Source organism: Aotus nancymaae, unplaced genomic scaffold (genome assembly GCF_030222135.1).
Source record: "Aotus nancymaae isolate 86718 unplaced genomic scaffold, 86718_ANA_hifiasm-v0.15.2.pri h1tg000011l, whole genome shotgun sequence".
NCBI classification, from domain to species: Eukaryota; Metazoa; Chordata; class Mammalia; order Primates; family Aotidae; genus Aotus; species Aotus nancymaae.
In genome coordinates, this window is record NW_026988422.1 from 55,068,390 (window position 1) to 55,093,184 (window position 24,795).

General features: G+C 37.8%; 1 protein-coding gene across 11 annotated transcripts in view; it reads left to right on the forward strand.

The window, feature by feature from the left end:
* Nucleotides 1-24,795, forward strand: part of SIPA1L1 (signal induced proliferation associated 1 like 1) — a 385,273-nt gene that overhangs the window by 61,411 nt on the left and 299,067 nt on the right. For 6 of the 11 annotated variants that reach the window (XM_064374999.1, XM_064375001.1, XM_021675041.2 and 3 more), the window contains exons 1-2: nucleotides 6,059-6,237; nucleotides 10,238-10,309. The exons of 3 other annotated variants lie outside the window; for them this stretch is intronic. The gene's annotated coding sequence lies outside the window, so the exon portion shown is untranslated. Of the gene's footprint in view, nucleotides 1-6,058; nucleotides 6,238-10,237; nucleotides 10,310-23,216; nucleotides 24,792-24,795 lie in introns of those variants that run through there. 2 more of the 11 variants (XM_064374993.1, XM_064374997.1) reach the window with 2 other exon arrangements.

Consider the following 24,795-nt stretch of genomic DNA (forward strand, 5'->3'; position numbering starts at 1 on the left):
TCTTCTGAAACTGGGTATCTTTCTTAGCAGTTCCAAACAGAATTCTCATGTACTTTTCTCCCTCAATTTAATATTTTCTTTTTGATTTTAAGTTTTAGAAGTATCAATTCATATTCCTTCTCTTTGCTAGCACAGTGTACCTGCTATTATTTACATATATGTATGTTGAGTTTGAAAAATGTTTTATAAAAAGAATCTTAATCATACTGTTCACATTCTATTTTTAAAAAATGTTTGTCCTTTTTGTCAGTTTATACTTCAGTGTTAGGTTAGAGAAGCAGTACCCTTTAAAATTAAATTCTGAGTAATTTTATTGTGAGGTTATAGAAAATGAGTTTGTGGGTGGGTGAGCTCAAGCCAGCTGTTTGACTTGTCTGAGTTGATAGTCTGGTTTGTAGTCGAGTTGCCAGTCCTCTGCTCACACTTCAGTATGATCACTCTGTTTTCTCCTATAGGCCACCTGGTGCATTATAGGATGAAGCTTACTTTCCCTTGAACATACACACACACCCCCCTCTGCCTCACAGTGATGGTTTTAGTTAAAATCAGTAAATTAATACTTAAAATTTATACATTCATACTTTTGCCAGAAAGCTAAAATTCTGTTTTGAGGGTTGGCACTCAGGGGTGTAACTGTAGTCTTAACTTTTTTAAAATTTGCATTGGATTGGCTTGCCTAAAAATAACTTTGGTAACCAAAAAGTATTCTTTGAGTATTTTAGGATCAAGATCAGGTAAAGGCAACTCACCTTTTATCTGAAAATTTTAAAGGCATGTCCAGGCCAGGTGCGGTGTTTCATACCTGTAATCCCAGCACTTAGGGAGGCTGAGGTGGGTGGATCACCTGAGGTCAGGAGATCGAGATCAACCTGACCAACATAGTGAAACCCTGTCTTCTACTAAAAATACAAAAATTAGCTAGACTTGATGGCATGCACCTGTAATCCCAGCTACTCAGGAGGCTGAAGCAGGAGAATTGCTCGAACCTGGGAGATGAAGGTTGCAGTGAGGCAAGATTGCCTGGGCTACAGAGTGAGAGATTGTTTCAAAAAAAAAAAAGCATGTCCAAACGGTATTTAAGGGGGATAGAACCATTTTTCCCCTTCAAGTTTATTAAAGAACAAAGTATTTTCTAATTTCACTTAAGTTATAAATTTTTATTTTAAGTTTCCGTGGTAGGGCCAGCCTCAATGTAGGCATGTAGTCTATTCTTGTTGAATGAATGACTATTGACTGTCAAGTATTAACTTGTTATAGGTCTTGAATTATATTTAGCATTGCAAAGGCCTCCATTTAAATTTATTTAACAAATAAATTGATTTATTAACAAATAAATTTCAATGGAAGCCTTTGCAATGCTAAATATTATTCAAGTTATTTGATCCTAACAATAATTTTGTGAGTTAGGCAGGAAGGGACTTCATTTTACAAATAACTTAGTAGAATTCCTTGGGCACTATTAAATGATGATTCTGGGGTTTGAATTTAGGACTTCTAGCTCCAATTCCATACTTCTTGTGCAGTGTCATGCTGGTTTCCTATACTGACCTGCAAATATGTCGATTCTTGGTATTTTAATAATTGTTGATTTATTCAACAGAGTTTTTAATGAACGCACAATTTTAAGCTCTAGGTATTTAAGGATGAATAAAAAGACAAGGTTTCCATCTCAAGGAAGACTCAATAAATAAACAAGAACATAAAGTAATTATTGTGCCTATGGTAACAATGATTGGTACGTAGTAGGTGCTCAGTAAATGCTTACTGTACAAATGAATGAGCAAAGTGGCAAAAAGATAATAACAAGTGAGGGTAGGTGCTTAAGTAGATAGATTGACCAGGAAAGGTCCTTCTGAGGAAGTAACATCTAAGCTAGACAAAACATTTTTGACAAAGGACCAGTGCAAACCTAGACCCTGAGGCATTAAAGAACTTTGCTTATTGGAAGGCATCAAAGATGGGCAGTGGAGCTAGAGCGAGTATGCTGGGGAGACAGAGGTTCCAGATGAAATTGAAGAGAAAGAACCAATCATGTAGGGCCTTATAGACCATAGCAAGAAATTTGGTTCTTACTCTAAGGTTGGGGACAGTTCTCCATGTGTCTCTTGTGTTTCTACATTGACTGTCTTTCTTCTGGATGATCTTTTCAAGAGTGATTTGTATAGTGAATGACCTTGGAAGATAAAGAGAATGTCCCTTCTGGGGTAAAGGCCAGGCAAGCTTACTGCGCATTACAACATATTTCAGTTCACTAAGCTTGGAGTTACTCTCCTTGACGCAACCTGCTGTTGTACTGATGTCATCTTGTTCTCTTTGTGTCACCTGGTGGGAATTGAGGCTTAAGGGACTAGCACCAAAAAATGCTGATACTTTGGCCACTGCTATTGCTATAATGATGTCCTTTGTCTCTGACCCAAGAGACTCGTGTCTTCTGTAGGCATCCATATAACTGTGGCAGGCTAACTTGTTAGCCCACATGTAGGGCAGAAGTTTTACATTGTTCACATATCTTAACAGCTGAGGCCATGGGAAGCCGTTAGAGGCTTTTAAGCAGGGGAATAATAAGATGTAGTTTACTAACCTTTTAACAAGTCAGTCTGACTACTCAGTGGAAAATGATCATGGGTAGAAAGGAGATTAATGAGGAATTGGGGGTAGCTGTCTAGTTGAGATAATAGTGGTTTCAACCAATGTGAAGACAGTATAGATGGAAAGAAGTAAAGAAATCAGATGGTCTTTGGGAGGTAGAATTTATAGTTCTTGACAGAATGGATGTGGGGTGTGAAAGAAGAATGTAAATGAATTGTAGGTTTTTGGCTTGAGCAACTGGGAAGATCAACTTCTGAGATGAGGAAGCCTCAAAAATGAAGATAACTAACCTATAAAAATTTCTAATATACTGTTTACGTATATTGCAAGGGCCGTAATGATTATATGGTTACCACTGATGTCATCACTTCTTTGGCCTTTTTTCAGCCATTTTATTTGCTTGTCTCTGTCTATGTAGTAATTTTGTATTTAGAATTGCAGGGAAAGGAAGAATAAGAATAAATTTTATACCTTGGGGTCAAAGAACCAGTGGGATGTACTTTTCTGGGAAGAACACCTGTCTTGTGTCTTCATGGGTTGTCAAATCGATATTTAAGTTAAGAAATACAATTCTTGCAGTCCCTTGATAAGAGGGTGTCCTCAGTAACAATAAATTAGATTACCTTGGGGGGGGGATTTATTTTTTAATAAGCCACATTGATTTTTATCCAAAATTTATTATCTAGGAGTTTACAAAGAAAATCTTTAATATGTTTCAGGATTTTCCCTTCTTTGAAGTTGAAGGAGACTTAAATCCATCCTAGGGTTTGTTTTCCTTAGATAGGTTGGAGGTCAAACTTCTCTTTAGCAGTTATACTAATTTTCATATTTCTCAAAATGATCAGGGAAAAGAACTTTTGAAAACTCAGGGTGGTAGTTACATTGCACTTAGTATACACCCACACATCAGACTTTTCTTTAGCATTTTGTTTTTTTTTCTTGCTGCTTTTACAGTGTAGGTGGCCTTCTGATTGCTTTTGACAAGAAATTGAGCAGCCTTTCTTTTTTGGAACTGAATATATTTTACTGCTAAGAGGGTAAAAATGTTTATGTTTTGAAACTTTATTATGAGTTTTTACTTAAGGACTAATTTAAATCTAGAAAAAATGAGGGTAGAGGTTAAATTTTATATTGTGCCTTACTATTTCTGAACCTTCCTAGTAATTTCTGGGCTTTCCTTTCTTTGTAGCATTGCTTTGTTCTCTTAGTCATTGATGGATATTGAACAGTTGTCCTTGTCTCTGTCATTACTTTTCTAGCTCTTGACTGGGGCTGCCTTCCCCAGTTGTCGTCTCTCTATAATGGAGGTGTGGTAGTCTCTACACTGATTTCACAGGCACCCTGAATCTAGAACATATGTTAACCTCATCTACTCTGTTTCAGCTTTGGATAAGCGTGGCATTCAGCAAAACTTCCCAAGGAGTTGGCTGGTCCAGAGGTTGCAGTGGGTGGGAGCTCCTGATTGGAGTCCTGCCTCTGGACCAGGTTCTACCTGCAGTGCCAAACCTTCTGGTGCCTTGGGGTGTGAGCACTGGTCTCTGCCCCTCTACCCATGGCCCCTGGCCTGCTTTCTGCTTCAAGTTACTGTGGTTGAGCCTCATTTGGGCAGTTTTTGTGTAGCACTGAGGATTCAGAAGACAAAGTCAGACTTTAATTAGAATATGCCCATTTGCCACATATGGAAATCTTGTTCAATTAGAATGGAGTAATTCTGATTGAATCTTTCTAAGTGTGTTCATAAATCCTATCCTTTTGCTTGAGTTTAAAATTTGCATGTTTATTCATGTTCCTAAGTGGATTACTAGTACACATCAGGTGCCAGGTATATCTTATTTATATAATTAGTTATAGTTCATTAATTAAAGATGAACAAAACGAAGTATGTATTTTGAGTGTTATAGATTTCTTCACCTATTCTGTGGATGCAAGCTGTAGGCCAGTCATGTGAAAACAGCAGATTTTGTTATCTTAGATACCTGACTCTCAGAGTATCCTTTAGAGCAAACTTGTCCAGCCTGCAACCCGCAAGCCACATGTGGCACAGGATGGCTTTGAATGCAGCCCAACACAAATTTGTAAACTTCCTTAAAACATTATGAAATCTTATTGCAAGTTTTTTTAAAGCCCATCTATTATTAGTGTATTTTATGTGTGGCTTAAGACAATTCTTCCACTGTGGCCCAAGGAAGTCAAAAAGATTGGTCATTCCTTCCTTACAGATTTATTTTACCCACAGTTTTCTTCTGATGTTTGTATGATTTGGTTATGGCAGTGTAGGAAAGCCTTGTTGTAGGGTCTTATTAAGCTCTGTTCTGCTGTATTACATGAGATCATAGTGTGAGGGCATGATAGGCCTGTGGTAAGTCTTGTTTGAAGTGCTTTTATATTTAGCTGAATAAAAGATGGGAGTCCTAATGTCCAGGGTGATAGGCTGGGAAGAGGAACTTCCCCTTTTTGTCCTCAGTAGGAATTGGAAATATCTGTGAGTGAAACTAAGTTCTGATGATTTTTATTCTTCTTAGCTGCCATTTTATGTGATTGGGAAGAGAGTTTGGCAATTACATAGTTTGAAATAGTGTTTAACCTCAGCAAACCGAAAAAAATTTTTTTTGGAAGCTTTTATGGACATGTCTGACTTATTTTAATACATTTTAGAAATTGGTACATACAACTACCATTGGGCATGTGTGCATATTCTTTTAACCAATAAGCTTCACATTCATAGGAAATCCAACTACTTGGGAGCTTATTATCTGATCTGAAATGAACAGTGTGAGAATTGTGGAATTTCTAAAAAGCAGAGTGATTTCTTTGGAACAGGGTTTCTCAACCTCACCACTGTTTTTGTTTTAGGCAGGTTAATTCTTTGTTGGAGGGGACTGTCCTGTGCATTGTAAGATGTTTAGCAGCATCCCTAGTTTCTATATATTAGATGCCAATAATGTACTCCTACCTGCGATGACGAGAAATGTTACCAGTTGTTGCAAGATGTCCCCTGGGGGTACAGAATTGCTCCCTGTGTTTTGGAATAGTGATTCCCATATGCATGTGATAGACCAACTCATCAAAGTCACTTTTTTTTCTTTTGTACATACAGCTTCCAGGGTGAGATACTTGAGTAGCAAATTTGTGTACAGACTGAATGAGTAGCCAAGCAAGAATTTGTTGCTTAAGTGGGAATGGCTGTTGGTTGGCTTAAATTTAAATGTGTGTTGAGGCCAGGCACAGTGGTTCACGCCTGTAATCCCAGCACTTTGGGAGGCTGAGGAGGGTGTATCACCTGAGTTCAGGAGTTCGAGACCAGTCTGAATTGTGATTTGATTAGTAGTGGTGATTTTTCCCCCTTTTACTTACTATTCGATATAGTTGTGTATTTTTTAAAATTTCGAAATAACTACTATATTAATAAAGTTCATAATTATTCTAATCTAGGTTTGAGAGATTACCTGAAGTTGGACTCAAAAGCAAGATTTACTGCTAACTTTGAAATGGAATAAGTGAGTTAGTGGATTAGTCCCGAAGTCACATTGTGGGGAGGGAATGCCACTCAGACTATCATTCTTAGAAGACCTGCTGTTTGGCTGGGTGCGGTGGCTCACACCTGTAATACCAGCACTTTCGGAGGCTGAGGCGGGTGGATCACCTGAGGTAAGGAGTTCTAGACCAATCTGGCCAACATGGTGAAACCCCATCTCTATTAAAAATACAAAAATTTGCTGGACGTGGTGCCGGTGGTGCCTGTGATCCCAGCTACTCGGGAGGCTGAGGCAGGAGAATCACTAGAAACCTGAGAGGCAGGTTGCCGTGATCTGAGATCGCACCATTGCACTCCAACCTGGGGGACAGGGTGAGACTCCATCTCAGGAAAAAAAAAAAAAGAAAAGAAAAAGACCTGCTATTTATAGCAGAATTTTGATTTATCAAATGTCTTATATGTTCTGCCCACTGGCTTTTCCCTTTTTGAAATGGAAAAGGAAAAGATGGGAAATGCTTGTGCAGTTTTAGTCATTGATTCTGGAATTCAGTGTTGTCATCTTTGCAGATGAAGTAGTTCATATAATTTTCTGGCTATTTAAGTTAATAAGGTTTCCTGTTACTTATCTATGTTTTCCCTCCATAGTGAATGCGTTAAAAATCTCCTCTGTATTTCTTAAAATTTGATGAGAGCTTGTACTTCAATGCATGTTCTAAGAATCTTATTAACTCTAATGCATTGGTGTGTAATTTGGGGTACCAAGCTTATCCTGAACAATTGAGAAATGATTGGATGATCTACCCTTTAACTGATATATAGTGGTATATGTATTACTGTTGCTCTTAGAGTGGCTGTACTGGCTTACTCCTAGGCAGAATTCCAGTTCTATCCTTGGCCTACTCAAATAGTTTTGGGGACATTTCTTAAACATTTTAACAATTAAAAAAAGATATTCTCTTATTGAGAAAATAACAGCTTAATGCAGATTAAGGGAGACACATTTTCTACAGGCCAAAAATACTGTCATGTGTTAAATTCTGAGGTTATGTAGGTTTCATTACACTTAACCTTGATCTCAGTCAGATGCTGAAACAAAGACCTTGAGGTTTTTCTTATTTGCTGCTTTGTTAAAAGAAAATTGCCTAAGGAGTCAGCTCTTCTGGAGTGACTGCATCCTGTAAAGGATGGTCAAGTTATCTGAGCATCTCCCCTCTGTAAACCTTTGTGCAGAGCTTAAGGGCTGGGTAATTGGAGCACTGCTTTCAAAGTGGCTTGCTATTTGGGACTTTCCTTGAATTTCAGTAAGGGAAATTTGGGAATGATTATCTCTGAAAATGTTGTTAAAGTACATTAGGACACTTTTTTGGGTTGCATTTAGTTGACCATTCCCAGTATCATTCTTCTTTAATAGAGATAGAATCTTAAAAAGATTTTTAGATCTCTGTAATTTTTAGCCATTTGAAAAGGCCAGGTTTTTAATAGCAACACAACTGAAAAACTGTCTTTGAAAACAGTATCTTTGGAACTGTCAAGAATTGCTTAATGGTGAAGCGGGCAGCCTGCAGGAATGCTCTATGAGCATAGCCCTGCTCTGGTACTTCGAGAGGGAAGAAAAATCAGCACATATTATTGAATGCCCTCAGATTTTCACCTCAATCTTGGAAGCTTTTTTTTTTTTTTAAAATGGAGTCTTGTTCTGTTGCCCAGGCTGGAGTGCAATGACTGGATCTTTGCTCACTGCATCTTCTGCCTCTTGGGCTCAAGTGATTCTCCTGCATCAGCCTCCCAAGCAGCTGGAATTACAGGTGCCTGCCACCATGCCTGGCTATTTTATATTTTTAGTAGAGATAAGGTTTCACCATGTTGGCCAGGCTGGTCTTGAACTCATGACATTGTGATCCGCCCACTTCTGCCTCGCAGAGTGCTGGCTGGGACTGCAAGCGTGAGCCACCATGCCCAATCAGAAGCTGCTTTTCTACATAAACTTTTTTTTCCTTCCAGAATAGCTATATATTATAGAAATGTGTACCTTCAGTGCAGTTCTCATATGTCTTTATAAGTTTTTTTTTTTGAGATGGAGTCTCACTCTGTTTCCCAGACTGGAGTGCAGTGAGGTGATCTGGGCTTACTGCAATCTTCACCTCCCAGGTTCAAGCAGTTCTCCCGCCTCAGCCTCCTGAGTAGCTGGGATTACAGGCGTGTGCTACCACACCCAGCTAATTTTTGTATTTTTAGTAGAGATGAGGTTCTGCCATATTGGTTAGACTAGTCTCAAACTCCTGACCTCAGGTGACCTGCCCACCTTGGCCTCCCAAAGTGCTGGGGTTACAGGCATGAGCCACTGTGCCTGGACGTCTTAATGGTATTTTAAGAATAACTCCTGGTTGATAAGCTTCAATATGACAGTTTTGAGCAGACACCTGTTTATATAGTATAAGTTCTATATACTACTGTGAGACCAGACACTTGTTTAGCTTCTGTGTCATGTAACTACACGTTGTCTTGTTCTTTTTTATAATCTATAGTTTTATTAAGACAAAAACTAACAGTGTGATAAGAAGTTTACATTTAAACCAAGTTTTCACAGAAATCTAACACATGCCTATAAAGATTTTACAATGTAGCTCTAGATGTAAGTCTAGACAATAGCAAGAACTGATGGATTTCATGACTCAAAACAGAGCATTTTGGGTTTCATTTACTTCTTAGGATTTCTTAAAAAAAATTTTTTTTTTGGTGTGTGTGTTTTAAATACACCTTGTCTTTTGAATTGAGTTGTATAGTTTGATAACTTGAAGCTCTGGGCACTGAAATATCTTCTTTTAATAGCAGTGATACCTGGTAATGCTGGTACGGCATCTCTATTAGGTCAGGTGGGAGATTCTTCTGTTATACATCCATACTTACTCAGGTCTCCTCAGGCAACAGAGGAGGAGGCTATGACTCAATAGTTTTCCCAACTTGTTGGTGACATGGCTCTTGGTCTTCTAAGTGTATACTTCCTTCCTAAGTGCTGTTTCTCTACTTAACGGATATCTAAAACAATTTCCATACTCTAAAAGAAAGAAAAGTCTACACACACATATACACACATGCACATACATACACACACATACACAACCTTGTATATATGTAGTTTTATGTGTACCTTATTAAATCAGTTTTTCTTTTTTAAATTATTTTTTGAGTAGCATTATTTTAGAATATAAACACTGAATTGAATAAGCACACTTTAAACATTTCTAACAGTTTTAAAAAATTAAATAGAGACAGGCTTTCACTATGTTGCCCAGGCTGGTCTTGAACTCCTGACCTCAAGTGATCCTTCTCCCTTGGCCTCCCCAAGTGCTGGGAATAAAGACATGAGCCACCATGCCTGGCCTGCCTGTAACTTTTAACTCCTCCAGAACTTAACTACTAATAGCCTACAGTTGACCAGAAGCCTTACCAATAACATAAACAGTTGAATAACCTGTATTTTGTATGTTATATGTATTATATACTGTGTTCTTACAATAATGTCAGCTAGAGAAAAGAAAATGTTACTAAGAAAATCCTGAAGAAGAGAAAATGTATTTGCTATTCATTAATGGAAGTGGATCATCATAAAGGTCTTCATCCTCATTGTCTTTGTGTTGAGTAAGCTGATGAGGAGGAGGGAAAGAAGAGGTTGGTCTTGCTGGCTCCAGTTGCAGAGGTGGAGGAGGAAGAAGGGGAGGCAGGAGAGTCAGGCACACTTGGTGTAACTGAAAAAAATCCACTTTTAAGTGGACGTGCACAGTTCAAATCCATATTATTGAAGGGTCAGCAGTGCTAGACAATTTGATTTTCTAAATGCTGACTATAATATAAAAATATTAAAAATGTATAGTAGCAAGGGGATGATTATAGCATCTTTCTTTCATCTTTGGCTGTGACTAGCTTGAATTAAGTTTGGCATGGCCTGAGGTCACTTCAGAATTATTTGGTTACCCTTTTTTTATTATTCAAAGCCCATTTCTTTGTTCTTAAAGAAGAAAATGATATGAAATCCTTTGGCCTAACAAATGTTTTTATCAGCCAATAGAATGGTGATTTGACTCTTTCCTATTTACTAGTGCTATTGACCCTTTTTCTCTTCCTTAGGAACAACTTATTCTCACTCATCTCTTCTCTTATTTTTATGTTCTCCAGAATGTAAGAGAGCAGCAGTTGTCCGTGCCAAATAGAGTTGCCTCTTTTAAACTCATTCTAGTGGAGCAAATGGTAAGAGACATTTGAGTTAAGTTGTCTTTGGAGGAGTGTGCCTTATTTCTTAATACCTGATCATTTTTTGGGCCCAGATCTGCATGGATATGATTGTTTATAATAGTATCATATTGTAATTTTATAATGGTACTATGTTGCCCACTTTTTTGACTGTCTAGTAGATTTAAAATTTGCCAATAGGAGTGGATTTGAACAAAAGTTTAAAGGGAGGAATCAGAAAATAGAGAAGAGAGAACATGAACTGTGTGGTTGTAGGTGGAGGTCAGAGTGGGATTGTACGGAGCTCAGCCCCAACCCCTCCTGCCCCTGTTTGCCTTAAAAAGTTGGGTTGCTTAAGCATTTTTGAATACCTGGCTTCTGAGACAGCAGATTACAGGGAAGAACTGGAGTAGAAGCTTGGGAGAAGCTTGCATTTGCCAAGTTCATCATGAATCTCTAATGTTTCTCAAAGAGTTTGGGAAACTGTTAGTGTTGGGGATTTTATTTTAGAACCTGGACTTTATTTTAATGTTTGTCAATCCCTAGCATATTTTATATATAAAAGGAAGTTGTAAATGTCTTCACTAGTATTTAAGTGCCTTTCACCAAAACCATGTATGCAAAATTAAGGCCATATGGTGGGTAAAGTCTTACACGTGGGGAAGTTCAGCATGCCATGTTCTGGAGGTTTTGCTGTTCCTGCGGGGAGGGCTTTATTGTATCTTTTTGGATAAGATTTTTAATAAGCAAGAGAATGTTGAGATGAATGTCCTTGGCTTGAAAGTTGTTACTACTCACATCTGCAAAAAATGGGCCAAGGTCTCCAGTGAGTAGATGATAAGGGAAACATGAGTGGTATGGGTGGGCAGCCCTTCCGTGTGATATCAGCCTCTTAGGGCAGAGGTACTTCCTGAACCGTTGCTGTCTCAGTACGTGACTAGCCTTGAATTCCGCCTGTAATAGTTTCCTTAATTAAAATGGTCTGATTGACACTCTGGATGAGCCTTCAGTAGGTTAAACAGTGAATGGTTGCTGAAGAGCTAATGGACTTTGTTTTCTTTCAGTTTTTTTTTTTTAAGTCTATAACTTAATTCAGTAATTGACCCTTGTCTGGTACAATGTTTTTTTCCAGTCAACTGAAAAGTAAATGTTTTGAGAAGTTGACTAGGTAGCATTTGATGAGTATCTGTCTTTGTGTAGGAACCTTCAGGTTCTGGACTGAAATGAAAGCTTTCGGACCAGGGATGATGGCTTATACATAGCACTTTGGTATGGCTCAGTCCTAGCACTTTGGAAATCTCAAGAGGATCTCTTGAGGCAAGGAGTTCAAGACTAACCTGGGCAACATGGTGAGACCCCATCTCTAAAAAAAAAATTAGCTGGACATGGTGACATGCACCTGTAGTCTCAGCTACTTGGAAGGCTGAGGTGGGAGGATTGCTTGAACTTGGGAGGTTGAGGTTGCAGTGAGTTATGATCACACCACTGCACTTCAGCCTGGATGACAAAGTGAGATCCTGTCTTAAAAAAGATAATTCTGTTTCTGTTGATGCTGTTTCTTCCCTGAATTTATGAGTAGAAAAGTTGATTAAGCAAATAATTATTTTATATCAATTATACAGAGAGAACATTTTGCTTAAGTGTTAGCCAGGATAGAAATACGAAAAAAAAATGCCCCCTCGTAATCAAGTTGTTTTTCTAGAGGAGAGTTAGATAATTGAAAATGACCAAACATAAGGCCTTTAGTAGAAATATAAATAAATGCATTGAGGCATTTATAAAGGGAGGATTGAATCTATGAAGGTGGCGTCATTTGAACAGGGCATTGAAAGGCCATCTGTCTGCCTCCCTGCCTATCTATCCATCTATCTATCTACTAAAGGAGTAACATTTGGATTTTTAGGTAACCAAAGTAACTCATCTTTGTGTAAAATCTTGATGTTGTTAATGGCACATAGATTAAAGTAAAAATCACCTAATTCCCACCAGATCACTCAGTCTTCACCACCCAGAAGTAACTATCTCTGCTAGCATTTTTACTTTTTATCCATGGAATTTTCCAAACATACACATAATTAGAGAGAAAAGTGCAGTGAGCCCCATGTACTCATCATCTAGCTTCCACAGTCACAGACAGGGGCGTTTTGCCATTCTGTCTTTCTCCTGCTTTTGTGTTTTTGTGTTGGAGTTTCAGATATTATACTATTTAACTTGTAAATACTTCAGTTATTTTTTATTAATAGAGAAACACTTTAAAAAATAGCTGCAATGTTATCACCATGAACAAACTTACTATGTATACTAGTCATGTAAGCCCTAGTCCATGTTTTCTCCGTTGTTTCAAAATTGTCATTTTACAGTTGGTTTGTCGGAATCAGGGTTCAAGCAGCCTTAACACATAGCACCTGTCTCTTTTTAAGTCTTTCTTAATCTGCAGCATTTTCACTTCCCTCCCTTTTTCTCATGTATTTGTTGTGGAATAAACCAGGTCATTTGTCCTGGGTCATTTTAATAGTTTTCTTTCATTTTTGTTCTTCTGTGTGATCAAACATAGGTTTTAAAAGCAAAGTTAAGATCATATTGCACATACTGTTTTAGGAGCTACTTTTAATACTTAATGATTGAATAAAGACATTTTTCTATTATTTTCTTCAATTAGTTTTTATTTTCTGTTAAATATGGGATTATAGTAACTAAAATGAGAAAGATGCAGTTGATTATATTTAAAGTAAATTTGGCCAGGCATAGTGGCTCAAGCCTGTAATGCCAGTGCTTTGGGAGGCTGAGGCAGGAGGATTGCTTGAGGCTCAGAGTTTGAGACCATCCTGGGCAACATAGTGAGACCCCCATCTCTACAGAAATGAGAGAGAAAAGTAGGCAGGCAGGGATGGTGGCGTTTGCTTGTAGTTCTAGCTTCTTGGCAGCCTAAGGTGGGAGGATTGCTTGAGCCCATGAGTTCGAGGCTGCAGTGAGCTATAATCATGCTATGATACTCCATCCTGACTGACAGAGTGAGACCCTATCTCTTAAAAAAATTATAAAATGGGCCGGGCGCGGTGGCTCAAGCCTGTAATCCCAGCACTTTGGGAGGCCGAGGCGGGTGGATCATGAGGTCAAGAGATCGAGACCATCCTGGTCAACATGGTGAAACCCCGTCTCTACTAATACAAAAAATTAGCTGGGCATGGTGGTGTGTGCCTGTAATCCCAGCTACTCAGGAGGCTGAGGCAGGAGAATTGCCTGAACCCAGGAGGCGGAGGTTGCGGTGAGCCGAGATCGCGCCATTGCACTCCAGCCTGGGTAACAAGAGCGAAACTCGTCTCAAAAAGAAAAATAAATAAATAAAATAAAATAAAATAATAGGTAAAGCTTACATTAATGATATGTATTATAACAGCAAATTGGTTATTTCTTTCCTCCTTGACTCCCTCCCTTTCTTCCTTTCTTTTTTACTCTAGTAGCTATTGTGGTTGGCTATAATATGGGGGATGCAATTCCCTGGATTGAAAGTCCATTTTGTTTTCCCTGGGGAATGTAGAAGATGGTTGTGTAAAAGACAGACTGCCTGGTCGTTCCTTGACAGGACTGAAAGTAGAGGAGGTAAATGGTGCTTACCCAGGCCCTGATTTTCTGGAGATTTACTACAAGAAGGGGACCCTTATTATTATTGTTACTGACCTTTATTACAATGCTTTATTTTCATATAAATTAGGCTACTATAATCCCAATACAGTGGGAAAGGATTCTTAGTCATGAAAATGGAGTATGACATTTTTATTTAGTGATGCCAACATTTTTAACAGTTTTATATAAGGACCCCTTTCCATTATTGTCAAAGTTGTAGCCTGGGAAAGAGATTATATGTGTAGGCTCAAAGCAATAATAATTAATTATACCAGCTGAAGCTTCATGGGGCCATTTAAGTAGACAGAGTCACCTTCATTTATGATGTGATAATTGTTCATATGGTAGTTTGTCTTCTTCCATTTGATTTGAGTTTTTGTAGTTATTTTAACTTTTATTTGTTGTTTTTTCCTTTTTAAAAAATATAAAATACAGCTACCATCTTAACCATTTTCACTGTATAGTTCATTGCTATTAAATACATTCATAATGTTGTACAACCGTCACCACCATCCGTCTTCATAACTCTTTTCATTTCAGTAAAACTGAAATTCTATACTCATTAAACAGTAACTCCCCACTCCTACCTCTGCCCAGGCCCTGATGTCCATCATTCTGCTTTCTTTCTGTGTGATTTAGACTACTTGAAGCACTTCAGGTAAGTGAAATTACAATACACTATTTGTCTTTTTTGTGACTGCCTTATTTCACTTATCATAATGTCTGAAGATTCATCTGTGTTGTAGCATGTGTAGAAGTTTCCTTCTTTTTGAAGCTAAAAATATTCCATTGTATGTGTGTACCACATTTTTCTTATTCTTTCATCCATTGATGGACATTTGTGTGCTTCCGCCTTTTAGCTATTATGAAGAATATTGCTGTGAAAATGGGTGTACAAATATCTCTTTGAGACTCTGCTTTCAGTTTTTTTGGTAAATACCCAGAAGCGGAATTGTTGAATCATATGTGATTCTATTACTTTTGATTTTTATTTCCCTAATGCTTAGTGATGTTGAACTTTTTTTTAATGTGCTTATGGCCATTTTAATATCTTCTTTGGAGAAATGTTTATTCAAGATCTTTGGCCATTTTCGAATCAGGTTGTTTTGTTGTTGAGTTATAGTTTATATGGTTGTGATCTTAATTCCTTGTCAGACATATGAATATGATTTGCAAATATTTTCTGCCATTCTGTGTGTTGCTTTTTTAGTCTGTTGATAGTCTTTTGATGCACAAAATTTTAAAATTTTAATGAAGTCCAGTTTGTCTATTTTTTATTTTGTTATATATGCCTTTAATGTCATATCTAAGAAAACATTGCCAAAGCCAGGGCTGTGAAGCTGCCTTATGTTTTCCTCTGAGAGCATTATAGTTTTAGGTCTTACATTTAAGTTTTCAATTCACGTTGAGTTAATTTTTGTAAGTAGTGTTTATCTAACTGTATTATTTTACATACCCAGTTTTCCCAGCACCATTGGTTGGAAGGACTGTCCTCTCCCCATTGAATGATCTTGGCGCTGTTGTCAAAAATCATTTCACGATATATGCAAAAGCTTATTCTGGGCTCTGTATTCTATTCCACTAGTCTCTAAATCTGTCTTTATGCCAGTACCATATTGAGTACCATAGCTTTGTAATAAGTTTTGAAATCAGAAAGTATAAGTCCTCTTCCTTTGTTTTTTTTTTTCAAGATTATTGTGGCTATTTGGGTCCCCTGACATTTCATGTAAATTTTAGAATTTATGCAAAAATATCACTGGGATTTTGATAGGGGTTGTATTACATCTTTATGTTATTTTGAGTAATATTGCTATTTTGACAATATCAAGCCTTTAAGTCCTTCAACATGGAAAGTGTTTCTATTTAATTATTTTCTTTTAACTTCTTTCAGCAGTGTTTTATAGTTGTCATTGTACAAGTCTTTCATTTCCTTGGTTAATTCCTAGGTATTTTATTTTTCTGATGCTTTTTCGTAATGTCCTTTTCAGATTGTTCATTGGTAAGTATATAGAAATGCAACTGATTTTTTATGGAGACTTTGTCTCCTGCTATGTTGCTGAATTCATTTATTAGTTCTAACAGGTTTTTTTGTGGAATCTTTTGGGATTTCCACATGTAAGATTATATCACCTGTGGACAGAAGTAGTTTTACTTCTTTTCCAATTGGAATGTCTTTTATTTCTCTTTCTTGCCTAAATGCTCTGGTGGAACTTCAGTACTGCCTTCACCTGTCCGAAAACTGAACATTTTAATCTCATAATGTGCTAACTCTGGAAATCAGATTTTCCCCCTTCCTTATGATCTGCTGTTTTTTTTTTCTTTTTTACTGTTTATTTTAATTTTTATTGTAGGCTGTCTTTCTGCTAAGAATCAATCTGATGTGTAAATTTAAGATCTCTTCAGATGTTTTCTGAGTCTACAGCTTTCCCTGGCCATACATGGTCACTTTCTAATTTTCCCCATATATGTGATTGTTTTTGACCCTTAAAAGGCGGAAAGAGAAAATTGAAGGGTGGTTGGGGAGAAGGGCTCTGGCCTGTTAAATGCCCTAAGTCCCTTTGGCCAAAAGGAGGTTCAACGCCTTTGTGATCAGAAGCAGCAGTCAGCCATTAGAGCACACCCTGATATTTAGAGGACAGTGTCCTTTTTGCCCATCCTGGCTACTACCAGCTATGTGCAAACTGCTCTAGGAATGTGTGCACAGCTGCCTGCTACAGGACTTGGGGTAGATGATGGGTAGCTGCTACTATGGGAAGAGTCAAAATTAAGTGAAAATAACCTCAATGTACTCTTCAAGCCTTCCTCTAGAAGTTGCAAGTTTTCCATAGGTTCCACAGCTCCAAATTAATAATTTTGGATAGATTCAGCCAGTGCATCTATTGTCTGGGTTGAGAAGACAGATTCCTGGTGTTTTCTACTCTATGGTCATCCCAGAACCTGCTCCTCAATTTCATTTTAATTATGTAATAGTTGCTGAGATATTATTTTTATTTCACCATATTATTTAATCCTAAATCACTTGATAAAATTATGTTCTTGTGAGACATTTTTTCAAAATTAATTTTCTTAATGGAAGTAATAAATGAGTCCATCTATAAGGTTTGAGTGCCTGTGTACTTCCACCTCCCTCATCCTGGCTTGCTTTCTGGTAAACAGTTTGTTGATTTGGTACTTTTATTTTCATTTATAATATAAAAGCATTGTATTTTTGTATTTTAGAAACTTCACATAATTGCCATTGTATTTAATATCTGTAACTTTTTTTTTCATTCAACAACATGCTTTGGATAGCTGTTCATGTTGGTTCATATAATCCCAGTTCATCCTTTTCAACTGCTGCCTAGTCATGGGGATTGTTTTTTTTTTTTTTTTTTTTTTTTTTTTTCATTTTTCTAATTGCCGAACTTCTAGGCTGTTTCTGATACTTCCTGATTATAAACAAGGCTGCAGGCAACATCTTGTCCTTGGCCCTGTGTATATGGGCATGTTTCTGTGTAGTTGTCAGGTCATGGGATATTGTAATAGACACTCTCTAATTGTTTTATCAGAGTGGCTTCCATCAGCAGAGGATAGGTTCTTTAATCCCGTATGTTTCTATGTGGAGAAATGGTACAGGGTAGGAGCTATGCTTGAAGACTTGACTTCTTATTTACAAATAGATAGACCTCATTAGCTTATACTGGGTTTGAAGTTTAAGGATAGTTTTATTTATTGCACTGTATTTTGCTACCAGAGGTGAATTTATTTGGAAATAAAGAATTCTGCTATTGAATAATTGCAGGTAAATTATTATAATTACCATTGAGGTTTTGTGTAAAAGTAACACCTTGTTTTAGAATCCGTGCATTGGAGGTAAAGCTAGGTGTGAGGGTTGTCTTAAGTGCTTCTGAAGTTTGGAAGACCTCTTCAGTTAACTGCTAATCTGTGTTCTGATGGCTAAGGAATGTGTTGTATATTTGGCATCACACCTGCCTCATTATGGACATCACAGGCAGAGGGAATACATAATTAAATGAGAGCTACTGCTGGGCAGAAAGACGCACACCACCTCCTCTAGTTTCTCTTAAAGGACTGTTGGCTTCAAAGTAAGGAATGGTATTTATTCCCCACCCCCTGCCTTTTTTTTGCATGGTTGTCTGGTATGATGGGGAATATTTATTTCTTCCTTTTGATCTTTTAAGCAAAGAAAAAACTGTAATACTTATGAGTAAATTATTTTCAGAAGTTTTGGTTTTTAAAGTTACCAGTCTTCAGATGCAACTTCTTTCTCCATGATAGTTATGTCTATTCCATTTTATCTCTAAAATCTAGCTGGAGATCTCATCAGTATTCTGAGCCTCACTCTACTCATCTAACAAATGGGTCTAATAAGCCAGGAGTCCAGCAGGGTTTTTGGGAGCATCAGGTTCCCAGTGCAGGTGCCTCATAGTAAACAAGCTGAGCGGGACCCGAGAAATCACTTACTCCATCCTTCTCCTATAACAGATGAGAAAACTGAGACTGAGTGTCACATAATGTGTAGCTTCTCTCACTTTTGTTCATGGTTAACTAATATCTTTCTTAGTCATGGGATCACCTTGGGATTCTGCTTCTTGAGAAACCACAGGGGCAGCTTTTGCACAGGGTATTTTCCTTACTTGTAATTTCCCTTTCTTTTCACCATCTCTCACCTTTCCCTCCCTTTGAAACACATTCAAATTCATTTCCTCAGGAAGGCTTTTCTTGTTCATCCTTAAAGATGGGTATTATTTCAAATCTTGATCAACTCAGTTTTATCCTTCACTGTGGAAATGTGAAGAACATGTTATTGATACTATAAAGGTTATATACAGGTCCTGTAGAGATAATATCATATACAGTTATATGATATTTTTTGTTATTTGGGGAAAAAGAACTTCTTTAGAACAGATTTGTTAGCAACCCAGTGTTATTTGTGTATTTCAAAAGGGACAATTTCAGTTGATGAGATAATTAAATGCACAATATGCTCTATTAACTCCTACTCACAGACCTTTGGTCTGCTTTTCATGCGATCACCTTTCAAGCTAGCAGTCTAGAGCTAAGAATTATGTTGAATAAATTAGAAGAAAACCACCCACTGGTAATTCATGTCTTTTCATATGGGTGAATATTCTTGCAACTTTCCGCAGTGCTGCTGTCTTTCTTCCACACTATGAAAAGTGGCAAAGAAAGTAAAAATGTCAAGTAGCAGTATACACTCCTTAAGATAACTCACAGAAGTAGTTATGTGTGGACTAACTAGTACATGCAAGATTACATGAGGTTGGGTGTGGTGGCTCTCAGCACTTGGGAGGCTGAAGCAGGAGAATCGCTTGAATCCAGGAGTTGGAGACCAGCCTGGGCAACATAGTGAGACCTTGTCTCTGTAAAAAAATACAAAAATTAGCTAGGTATCGTAGAGCATGCCTGTACTTCTAGCTACTTGGGAGGCTGAGGTAGGAGGATCACTTGAGCCTGGGAGGTCAAGGCTGCAGTGAGCTGTGATTGCACCACTGTATTCCAGCCTGGGCAACAGAGCAAGAAAGTATCTAACAAAACAAAACAAAACCAAAAAAATCACATGAAAGCCAAGTTAGAAGACTTCATAATCTTTAACATGAATGAACTGTAAGGGCCAAGGGAGAGCTCCTCTTGGCCCTTCTGAAGATTTGGTAGAAAATCAACTTAGAAAAGGCAGATTAATTGGAGAAAAGGCATGCAAATTTATTTAATGTGTGTACACAGGAGCCTTCAGAATGAAGACCCAAAGATACTGGGAAATTGTCTATTTTTATGCTTAGGTTCAACAAAGTGTGGACAGCCATATAGAAATAGAATTGACTAAAAGGAGGTGATAAATGGTAATCAGTTGGAATGGGGAAACTCATCAATGACTGTCTGTCTAGGTGGTGCTTTCTTGTCCCCCTTCCCTCTCCTCCCCCCCTCCCCTCCCCTCCCCTCTCCCCCTTCTTCCCATCCCCTCTTCCCTCCCCCTCCCCTCCTTTCCCTCTCCTCTTCCCTCCTTCCCTTTCTCTCCTCCTCCTCTTCCTCCCCTTCCCTCTCCTCCTTTTTCTTCTCCCCCTCCCCTTCACCTCCCTTCCTCTCCTCTCCTCCTTTTCCTATTTCTCTTCTCCTAGCTGTATAGTGTTAGAGCTAAGGCTTAGAGCTCTGAGTTCCTGGAGTTAGAGAGCACTGTTAATGTTTTGGGAGAAACTTTAGCTGTATTCTTTTTACTCATTCAGGGAACTTAGAGTCTGTATTTCCTGAATTATCTTTTGGATTTTATATTCGGAAAATTAGGTTATCAATGGAGTTTGAAGGTAGATTCTTGTCTGGATATTATTATTAATCTTATTATTATTTGAGATACTGTCTCATTCTCTTTCCCAGACTGAAATGCAGTGGTGCAATCACAGCTCACTGTGGCTTCAACCTCTTGGTCTCAAGCAATCTTCCCACCTCAGCTTCCTGAATAGCTTGGACTACGGGTGTGCATCACCATGCCTGAACTAATTTTTGTACTTTTTGTAGAGATGGGGTTTCACCATATTGCCTAGACTGGTCTCAAACTCTTAAGCTCAAGGGATCCTCCCACCTCAGCCTCCCAAAGTGCTGGGATTACAGGTGTAAGCCCCCACACCTAGCACTTTTCTAGACTTCTTAAACATGCTATGAGATTTTTTTCCTGAGAAAACATCATAGAAGACCAAAACTTTGTTAAAATCAGAGTTTTATCACATTCTTACATTACAAAATAAGGTGCAAAAGCTCCTTATTGAAAAGCATTTAATAGCTTTCCCATGGAAAACATTCTTGAAAATCCAAGGCAGTTTCATACTTTAACCTTTTCAAGTGTTGACTTTAAATGAATCATGCCCAAACTTTATTGTAAGGATTATATATTATCTATCTTTATATTCTCTACAGCCCCCAGAACAGAGCAAAATGTTTAGAAAGTTGGAAGGTAGTATATTTAAAATGCCTCTCTATTTTCCTACTTAAATCCTTAGTGATAATTACTTCACTTCTCTTTGTCCTTTGCTTTTCTCTTCCATGTCATTGTGACTAAGGATCAAAGGAAACCCTTAGAATTATTGAGACATTTGAAATATAAAATTTCTCACTAATTAAAAATTGGATCATTGGACTAGAACCTATTAATTTTGGCTTTCATTTGTTGAACTCTATGTGGTAAATATTTTTCAGATTCTTTGAGTATAGAGATGAGTTTGACATAGCCTCTACTGTTAAGGACCTGCACCTCTACTGTTAAGGTCCTGAAATCTAATAGATGAGACAGATGTCCTGTATGTTAGGTTCATAATGGATGTACTTTAAAAGTTTTATAGCAATACATACACCCTTGATGTTTCTTATCAGCAATATATAGAAGGATCGGAATATCATGGATGAAGTTAATCACAAAATAATTAGATTTTAAAAGCTAAATTTTATGTTTTCCAATGAGATATTACATGCCCATAGAATAATATTCCAGGGTTATACAGTGAAACTAAACTATATAAATTTTATTCATATTTCACCTATTTTTCTGCTCCTGTTCTTTTTCTTTTCCAGGATCCAATCCAGAAATGCCACATTTCATTTATATGTATGTTCTTTTGTTTGTTTGGTTTTTCTTGAGACAGGGTCTTGCTCTGTTGCCCAGGCTGATGCAGTGGGGCAATCAAAACTCACTGCAGTCTTGAATTCCTTGGCTCAAGTGATCCTCCCACCTCAGCTTTCTGAGTAGCTGGGACTACAGGTGTACATCACCATGCCCAGCTAATTTATTGGTTTTATTGTAAAGTGAGAGATTCCCTGTGTTGACCAGACTGGTCTTAAACTCCTGGGTTCAAGTGATTTTCCCACCTTGGCCTCCCAAAGTGCTGGGATTACAGGTTTGAGCCACTGTGCCCAGCAATATGTATGCTTTGTAAAAATTTATTTTTACACAAATGGTAGCATATTGTACTATGCTTTCATTCTGTTTTATTCCAGTTTTTACCTAGTCTCTTAATAATGGACTTTAAGTTGTTTCCAATTTTTTTTTTTTTTGAGATGTAGTTTCACTCTTGTCACACAGGCTGGAGTGCAATGGCATGATCTTGGCTCACTGCAACCTCTGCCTCCCAGGTTCAAGTGATTCTCCTGCCTCTGCCTCCCAAGCAGCTGGAATTACAGTCACCTGCCACCATGCCCGACTAATTTTTGTATTTTTAGTAGAGATGGGGTTTCACCACGTTGGCCAGGCTGGTCTTGAACTCCTGACCTCAGGTGATCTTCCTGCCTCAGCCTCCCAAAGTGCTGGGCTTATAGGCGGGAGCCACCTCACCTGGCCCAGTCTTTGATATTATTAACACTGCTACAGTGGCTATCCTTGAGCTTGCACATACATAGTTTATATGGAGGAATTTCTGGGTTAAAGAATATTTATGTTCTTATCTTTATTGCTAAACTTTATATACCTTTATATTCTTCTTAGCCATGTATATATTTTACCTCTCCTTTGCAGGTAGTGTCTGATTTAACTATTTGATCTTTAAAAATTTCATAGGTGAAAAAAATGGAACTTCATCGCTATTTTTCTGCGCATTTTTCTTGTTATAAGTGAGGTTGAACATGCTATCATGTGCTTAAGAATAATTTCTCTTTCTGTGAATTGACTCTGCCAATTTATCTATGGAAATAATCTTTTTATGTAAAAAGGAAATTAGCACTTTGTGATAGGGAAAAAACTACTAGTTTTTTCCACTGGGCTTGTATTTTGTCATTTATGGTAATTTTTGCTATATATGCATTTATTTTTGGATCATCAGATTTATTACTATTCTACTTTATGGTTTTGGGATTTTATGTCCTACTTAGGTCTTAAGCTCTTCAAGATTATGAACAATATCTCTTGCTTTTAATACTTTTGTGTGTGTGTTTTTTTTAATGTTTAAGACTTTAAAGCAATTTGGAATTTATTTTCATGTGAGTTGGTAACCCATTCTCTTTTATCATTTATTGAGCAATTTATATTTTCTACACTGATGTCACATTTTATCTTATCAATTCCTGAAGTCTTTTTAGAATGTTTGTTGTATCCGTTGATTTGATGGCCTGTTCATGAACCAGTTTCAGACCTTTTAAATTATTATATATTTATAACATGTGCTGGGATTACAGGCGTAAGCCACCATGCCCAGCCTATTTTACAAATATTTCATTACTGATACTACAGATGGCAGTTACTCATCATACTAATTCTATCACCACAAACATTCCTGTTTTCCCTGTACTTTTAGTGATGCTGAATAAGATAGGGTCTTTTATTATAATGTATTCTGTAATTAGCAAGGTGTCTTGCATACAGTAGGTAAAAGTTTAGAGAGCTTATCCATATTGCTGTGTGATCCTCAATAGAAAGTAATTTGGAAGTATCTATTGAAATTTAAAATGTACGCATGCTCGCTTTGTAACCCTATAGTTGTTTACTCAGCGTCTTCCTAAGGAAAACATGACCAGTGACTTAAGTACTGCTTTTTGCAGTACCTTCTGTCACCCTCCTTATCTCCTTTCATTTTAGCCATTAAATTCTGTTAACGAAGATGTGAAAGCTTTCAGAATTGTTTCATAGCCTATGCTAGGCACTTGTAGTTTGCTTCTCTACCTTACTTTTTAGTTAAAAAAAAAAACCCAAAAACCTCTTGTTACCATAGTAATTCTTTCGATGTTAGAATCAGCTAGGTGTACTTTTTTTTCTCTCTTTCAAACTTCTTTAATCATCACCCACATTTCACCCTAGTTCTGATAATTCCCTCTTTCCCTGTTGAATATCACTGTAATGAGTCTTGGCCCCTGATTCTGTGACCTTGAAGGTTGGGGACAGAAGTACTCTCAATCCCCTGTGGCCTTCCTGCTCTTGTTCCTACTCCTGACCAGCCCACATAATGAATCCTGTTCTTCTCAAAGCTAAGATCGTCTCCACCCACGTCAGCAGCACCTTTTATTCTTTGTTCCTTTTTCATCCTTATTCCCAAATCTCAAAATATCACTCCCCATATCTTTGCAATTTTTACTTTGATTCCAGCAGATTCAACATTATACATTTCTGCACATGTGGTAAAGGGACCATGGTTGCTTTAGTACCAAACAGACATAAACAGAAATTGCACCAGAAAACAGAAAAATTGTGCAGAATTCTAGAAAAAAATCCTCCTCCTTGTCTCGACATCAGGTTGACAGGAAAGAGGAGTGGGCCATCTGGGAATCTGGGAATTAGAGAAGGAAGGAAGTAGAATTGGAATGTTTAAGCCACCAAGTAACTGTTAGATTGGTGCCTGGGTTTTGGGTCATGCTCTCATGTGCTTCTGCCTGCAGCTTACTTGCCTCTCTTTTGGGCTGGTTGGAAAGCCGTGGGCTGGTTACTATGGGAATTGATGGGTGCTGCTGGCAGTAGGAGAAGGAAAGTACTTAGAATTGATCCAAAAATCCTAGGAGAGCAGGTTTTTTTTGGCCTCTGCTTTCTTGCTTACTAATTTTTGATCTGATTATCTAATGTAGTTTTAGCTGGGAAGAGCCTTTCCAAGAGCCCACTTGTGGTACCCTAAGGAGAAGTTGAGCTGTCATCGCCCTCACCCAGGAAGACCTCATGGAGTGGCGGGCAACACAAAGGATTGCTGGTTTCCCAGATGAATTTCTGTTTCAGCAACTGGCTTCTCAGGCTTCATTGAACTGAGAATTAAACTCAAGCCTCTTTTTATAGTGTTAAGGAATGTGCTGCAGACAGGAGGGGGGAAAGTCAATATTTAATTCTCTCTTCTTCACTACCGTCTTCTTCACTACCACCCTCTCCCTCTTCTTTACTACCACCACTTCTCGCAAGGAAAAGGTAT